This window comes from Anser anser, assembly GCF_964211835.1.
Source record: "Anser anser genome assembly, chromosome: 1".
NCBI classification, from domain to species: Eukaryota; Metazoa; Chordata; class Aves; order Anseriformes; family Anatidae; genus Anser; species Anser anser.
The window spans coordinates 27,992,289-27,999,843 of NC_139720.1; the positions used below are offsets into that span (position 1 = coordinate 27,992,289).

Below are 7,555 nucleotides of genomic sequence, written 5' to 3' on the forward strand. Positions count from 1 at the left end.
CAGAGAAATTAATACCCTGAGTGACTGTATTTTAATTAAGCAATTTCATGCAAATTACAAATTTTAGATTGCCAAATAATATATTGCACAAAAATTGTAGGCTGGCTGATCTGATATGCATGGAGTATTACTCTTCCAGGCGCTGTGCATACATGGGAAAATGAACAAAAATGCTAATTTCCAATCTACTATGCAAACGGTAAAAGATGCCTATTTAGATACATATGCTTTCCTTAGGAAGGGTAAACAGTTCTTTAATTTAATATAGCTGACACTTGAAGATGTGTTTTTCTCTTTTACAAAGATAATTTTTGCATTGAACAAGTAAATGAGAATCCGAGTAGAAAACATCTTGTTAATGGCGACTAATAAAAACTAATATCGCATGCAATATAATGATATTAAACCTTGTAACTGGTACATAAAGCAAGATCATTCCTATTGTTGCGCCGTCAATGACCACCAAATATGCTCGCATATTAAACATCCACTTCCCGACCAGCGAAATTATTAACCCCGGCTGAGCAATCACCGAGGAGTCCCCGGAAGGGACGGGCGCGGGGGGCACGGGCACTTTCCAACCGGGAAAAGTGCAGGGAAGGCGAGCAGCGGCCGGGCCCACCCCGGCTGCCCGGGAGCCTGGGGGCGCCCCCCGGGACGCGCTGGGGCCGCCGCCGGAGCCTCCCCCGGCAGCGCCCCGCAGCGCTCGGGGCGGCGAAGAGCCCCAAATGGGGGGCGAGCAGCGCTGCGGTGCCGCCCTGCGGCAGAGAGAGTTCCCCTCTGCTTCGGTTTGCTTCGGTTTGGTCTGGTTTGGTTTGGTTTGCTTCGGTTTAGTTTGGTTTGGTTTGGTTTGGTTTGGTTTGGTTTGGTTCGCTTCGCTTTGCTTTGCTTTGGTTCGGTTCCATTTGGTTTGGTTCCGTTTGATTTGGCTTGGCTTGGTTCGGTTCAGTTTGATTTGGTTTGGTTTGGTTGATTGTTTTAATTATTATTATTTTAGTTTTAGCACTGAGGTGGTGATCTGAGAAATAAGCAGCTATGGATCCACAAAGCCTCTTAGGATAAAACTTTGTACGAACCTTGGCATCGTCTCATGATCCTTTTAGCAATGGGGCTATCACTTGGGGAAAGCCACCAGGGGCTTGCTCCTCCTTCTGCTTGCTGTCTTAACGACTTTATTTCCCAGCACCCTGAACAAACATCAGTGTCTCTGCAGGAATCAGCTGAGGCTATCCAGATGCTGTACACAATTAACCTGGTGGCAAATTTAGCAGTCCTAAGTACAGTCCTTACAGTTATCTCTGAAAGTGGGTGTGTATACTTGTAAGTCCTGAGCATCTTAGCCACATTCAGTGGCTAAACAGGCTGCTCACAACAGGATTAAAGAGTGGAGCACTGATCTGAATTTTAAACACACTGTAGTTCATGTTTTCAACTCTTTATACTTTTTTTTTTTGGGGGGGGGTACAGGGTATATATATATATTTAATCTGAATTTTAAAGCACAGGGAGTTTATCCTTAGAACTAGTACATACTAAATTCCTTCTTTCCACCCCCACCCCCTACCCTGGAGGATGTAAACAGTGTTGAGGCTTTGCGGGAGTCCATTTGCTGATTTCATTGGAAGCACAGGGTTGGCTGTTGGGGAAATGCATTATTCACTCCTAGCAGGGTCTATTTTACTTTACAAGACTTCTGCTGCTGTTGTTGCTAAGTTTTTCCATGCCAAATTTGAATTATAGTTTCTCTGAGATACTTGCTCATGTTCCATAAGAAGAGGGTTATTTATTGTCATGTTCATTCTGTGAAATTCAGGGAAACAAGACATCTGTATATTTTTCTGTGTATACATACAGAATTTTCACAAAAAATTTACATGAGATTTCAGTGGAAGTGTCTCTGTGTCTTCAGGCATTATGACAAAGATGTAGTTCAGATTATTGGAAAAGAGCAAAGTCCAGAGGCCTCGGTATCAGAAAAGCATTTTTTCACCTTACAGAATTTTGGTTTAGGATGTATGGAGATCAGTGGTAAACAGCTCCTGCAGAGCCACGCTGTATTTTCAGTTACACTGTTTGTCCATTTTAGGCAGATGTTCCTGAAAGCAGCATGTGTTCCTGATTCATTACTTGCTTATGCAGAATTTTTGGTCATTATTATCCAAATGTAATTTCAGTACTGTGATTCATATACTCTCCTTGCTCGTAAAGCAGTAAAAATTAACCAGGGCTTTCTAAGCAGAATTTTCCATTGACATCAGTGGAGAATCTGCTTAAACACTGATGGCATCATGTGGCCAATGGAAAGTAGGCTATGTAGGAACAGAAATATCTGGATAAACTATAGCATCTCCTTTATAAATAAATAAATAAATGACTTTTGCTCTACTTAAGTGCTAGTCAAACCATTCCCTGTAAATAACACAACAAAAATATTTTGGAAATTCTCTTAAGAAAATAAGCAGAAACAAACAAACAGAAAAACTCATTTGTTTGTTTTTAGTCAATAAAACAGTCTCTTTTTTTGGTCAAATAATATTCTGGGAATTTCTCCACCAGCTGTCAAGCAGTTTGCTGGAATGATTTCTGTTTCATTATTCAATCAGCTTGAAGGTTTTCACTCTTGTGGTATTTGGCAGGGCAAATATTTTCAATACCTGCAACTGACCATCTTATTAACTGTGAAAAATTTCACTTGAACAATAAACTGTGTTCTGCCAAAGAATCACAGCAACTTATTCCAAAGTACATTACTCAACCAAAAATCTTGGGCAACTTTCATATGACCTCTGTCTGCTTTCAAAATGCAACATTAATGTGTCATTTTTTTTTTCCCCTCCAGAATTCTCTATTGAGTAATATGGGTTCGTTTTTAAAAGATAACCCAAGAGTTTCAACAAAATAGTTATTATACTTGGGATAATGATATTCAAAGGGACTCACCTTGTAACCTTTACACGCATGAGCAGTTAACTCGTACTAAGGACAACAAGGACTACTTGTATGTATGAGGGTTGTAGGGTCAGACTCAAAGGCCCCCAATATTACAAAGCATTTAAGAGTAGGAATTACTTTGGTGTTTTGCTGTATTGAGCTGCAGTGCTGAGCTGTAGTGGCTGATGTTTCTGGAAATAAAGCATTTTGCAGGATTCCTGCTTTAGGTTTTAAATACAAAATTAGGAGGGTATTAAATAAAATTAAAAAAAAAAAAGGTGAAAAACTAGGAAGTAGAAATGTATTAAAACATGAATACAGGGTAGTAATAAAGACATTACTTCTAGACCTCTCAGGTAGACTTCACAAGGATTAAGGAAAGCAACAAAGAAGCTAAGCTTCTCATGCAGTTTATATATACTGGAATTTCTTACAACTAAATTGTTGCCATTGACACCAAAGCTTCTCACAGAAATTAATGTTGTTCAAAACTTTTTCTAGGAAAGCGTCTCACATACAGGAGGGATTTGGGGACTGAAACAGAAAGAGTGTTTCTCCATAACATTCTGCTGTTATGGACAGCAAGGTGCTATGTGAGCCATGAGTAGAAGCTAAACTTTGATCTATCACTTTGAGATAGCTGCCCTAACTAACATCGACTAATCTGTTCTAAACTCTCTCTCTCTCTTTCTCTCTCTCTCTCTTTAATGGGAAAGAACAATTTCATTCTGACAAAATACTTTGAAAATGCATTTAATTAAAATGATTGAGTTAGTGTTGCTCAAAGTTTAACAAATTGTGATATAGATTTTCCCAAACAACAACAAAAATATGAAAAGGCGGGAGGATTAATTTTTAGTATGTCACAGAAACACATTTTGTACCATTAGGTCAATATTTCTATTCTAAATCCTTTATTCAGGAGTGTATAACTTAGTCATAAAAGTTCATTCAGAACTGCAATGAGGCATAGAAATGTATCAAACTTGAAAGTGGCTTTGGATAATTTTAAAATGACAGAAAGGCTAGCAGAATAGTCAATTCATTTCTGCACTCTTTCAATTCAAAGAAGTAGCTCCTGCTGCTTAAGCAGATAGTCTATATTGCTGAGGAGTGTGCTTGTGGCTCCTAAGCAGAAAACCAAATACAAAATAACTTTTTAATTTCCTGCAGAAACACAGCCTGATGTATGTATATTTACTGTTAAAAAAATAAATATATATATATATTTATACAGTCATTTTTAGCATGGATTTTGGATAAAACTCAGTCGTGGTGAAAGTTATTGCATCCCCTGATGATGTCAATAGAGAGACAACCCTGCTTACTCTGCCTTTTATATCTGTGTTTAGGAGGTAGATAAACATAATGTAATAGTGTTAGGGACATTATTATAAACAACTTGGGGATAAGAAACTCTCAGGACCTGAAATTATTTTGCTGTTGCTGGATGGAGAAAATCCGGTATGTGCCCTGTTTGCTAAAAGCATGTCTTTAATCATGCGTCGGAACAGGGAAAGAAACTTCTTCCTGGAGCACTTGTCTGGAAACACAGTGAGCAGCACCGGCTATTGTGATTGTTTCCAAAATACAGGACAGAGAGTGGGAGAGTGGCTCAGTGTTAGGAAGCACAGTAGCATCCTCTTGGCATTAGAAGCTCTCCCTTATTACGTTAAGGGCAGAGTTTCTGAGGTGCTGGAGAGCCGCCCAGCGTGGTTCCTGCTGGGCAGAGCTCCACTCCAGCCCGGGGAAGGTGAAACTCAATCTCCAAGGATGACAGCATTTCTCCCAGTGGATTACAACAGCTGCCCTGCCTGCTGAGGCCATGAGATGGCTGGGAGTCGTGGAAGGGATACAAACCAGGCAGTAATAAAATGCTGGCAAATTTTCACATCTAGGCTGTCAGGTAGGAGGGGACTCTCTGGAACTCATGCTTAGAAGGAAGAGATGGGGAATGACTGTTGTTTTTCCTCTCTTTGGTGTGATGACATGTTGCCATTATGTGTTATCTTTCTTGAAGTCAACAGCATTACAGCCATATGGTTGCAATATTGTAGGTTTCTTTTTTTTTTTTCTTCTTTTTTTTTTTTTTTTCCACACTTACTGGCCCCTAGCTGTTCTCAAGCATCAACAACATTTCCTCCTGTTGACCTATTCATTTCTTATCAAGCTAGGCCAGTGCTGGAAAACATGTTCATGTAGATTTCCCGCCTTCTCTGATATCACTCAAAGTTTCACTTTGATGACATGCTAATAACTGAACAGGCCTTCCACCATAGACACTGCTTTGTATGCATTTTGAGACATAATTCATGGCACTGCAACACATTACTTTTACCAAAAGATGATTCACTGCTATGGGAAATAAATAGCAGTGTATAAAAAATTGTTTCTGACTTGCTGAGAAATAACTCCAGGCCTTGAAATTCCTTCACATCATATTGCGCAAAAGGAACCATTATGTTAATAGTATGACTGTGGGTCCAGGTGAGTGGAGAAAAAAGAAAGACAGATTGTTGGAAGTAGGGTCTGTCTAACGTGTACCATGTACACATGCCGAGTCCCATGTCTACCAGCACAGAGGGAAGTGACTGGGAAAGGTGCACACATTTTGGCAGGGCTGGCAGAAGTTTGGGAAAAGTAATCTAAGTGTAGCAAACCCCACGGCAAGGTGAGATACTGATATAGTTATTATCACCGAATAAAGCACTGGCAGCTCCTCTGCAGATTGCATGTAATCTCAATTACACCGTCCTAGGGCCACAGTTTTGAGGAGTTCATAGAAACAGTGGTACAATAAGAACTGTTCTGAGATGGTGAAAAGTATTTCTCACAGATTTTATTTAACGTTTACCTTTCACATTATCAATTTCTTTAAAGTTTTCTTTTGCTGTTTCAACCTGTTCCTTGTTTTACCACTGTCAAAAAAAAAAAAAAAAAAAAAAGTGAGAAAGAGGAGAAGGAAAGAACTGAAAAAGTGCAAAAAGAAAGGAGGGAGGGAAATAAGGTAACTGTCTGCACTTTTGGTTCTGTCAATGAAAACAACAGTATTTGGCATCACACAGGACCTCTCAGTGATTATGTTATTCACTTTATTTAACATTAGTTTCAGTAAAGAATAAAATGTTTCAGATTATAATGTTAATGTTTATGCTCAAATGGCATCAGATCTATGGGTTTAGAAGTATTTTTCCATGGGTTCCTGATTTCCACACATACTTCCTTCTGCATGGCTTCAAGCCATGCCTCATAAAGGTGAGAATGTGGCATAACTGCAGAGACATAAAACCACAGTTCTTTGTGGTGTACTTTGCAGTTTTATATAAGGCCATATGTATGGCCAAATTCATGTTACTTTAGTTGGTTCCACAGTTGGTTAGCTAGCACAACCTAAGTAAGGTGAATCCACAGAATTTGGCCTTCAAATTAACATACACATAGCACAGTTTTCAAGCACTGTGTGTGTTCACAAAAGCTGCAATATATTTTATCCATTCAGGTGATAGGCAGAAAATTTATATTAAAAAAAAATAAAAAATAGTCTCAATCTGGCTCAAAGTCCAATCACAGAATAACATATTATGATAAGTAGTGCAGTCGGTAGTGATTTCTGTGTCACCTCATGTAATCACACAGTGTTTGATGAAGTAAGCTACAACTCCTATACTGCAGAGTACTGCTGCAGCTAACATTGCAAAGTGAGATGTTATCAGTACTACAGAGTAAAAGCTCTAGTTACTCTTCTATATTGCTGTTGACCTATGAACAGCAGTCATTTCTGTGAAGAGAAACAAAAGAAAAAGGTGCAGCATTTTTTTAAGTGTACCCAGGGAGCTTTTGAAACTTAGTAATCTCATAAAATTTTGAAATGTTACATTATTTTATGGACTTTTAAAATGTTCATTTTATTAACAACACTGTAAACTTCATCCTTTGTGAATGAATGGAATCAGTATCAGACAAAACAAGATTTCATGTGATGGTTTAATTTCTCTTTTTATGTTTGAGTCTTCATTGCTTTTTACTTTTCTAGTTTCTAATCAATTTCCCCAACACTTTCCTCAGTTTTGGGAATGTAACATTTAAATAATTTCATATTTCGTTATACTACCCCAATTAGAACTTATCATTCAGTATTTATAATTAAAACAACTATTGCTTAAAGGTATATTTTTATATATCTTTTTATACATTTATTCTGAAAGATGCTGGCATATTTATTCTGGCTTTCAGGCGATGTTCTTTGCACAATCACAAAACAAAACAGTATCTCCTTAAGATTAATTTGTGGTATGTGTTGTTAAATTATTGGTTTGTTGTGTGTGTTTTAATCTAATTTGTACACTCTCTAGTGTACAAATACACCTAATACTTCTCAGTGTTATGAATATCTTTGCTGTAACTAGTTTCCACTGCTATCTTTCCCAATGAAGGTATCAGAGGACTGATACATGCAAAACAAATGAAGGTTTGAAGTCACACCTTCTCCGTACCTACATATGAAAGGGTTGTTAGGCATTGGAATAGGCTGCCCAGGGAAGCGGTTCAGTCACCATCCCTGGAGGTCTTTAAAAGACGTTTAGATTTAGAGCTTAGTGATATGGCTTAGTGGAAGACTTGTTAG

General features: G+C 38.3%; 1 long non-coding RNA gene across 1 annotated transcript in view; it reads right to left on the minus strand.

Moving 5' to 3' along the window:
- Window positions 1–763, minus strand: part of LOC310903133 — a 10,753-nt gene extending 9,990 nt beyond the window's left edge. Inside the window, exon 1 of the long non-coding RNA XR_014587290.1 lies at window positions 1–763. This exon is cut by the window's left edge and continues 524 nt beyond it. This is a non-coding gene — a long non-coding RNA (uncharacterized lncRNA).
- Between the last annotated feature and the right edge of the window lie 6,792 nt (window positions 764–7,555).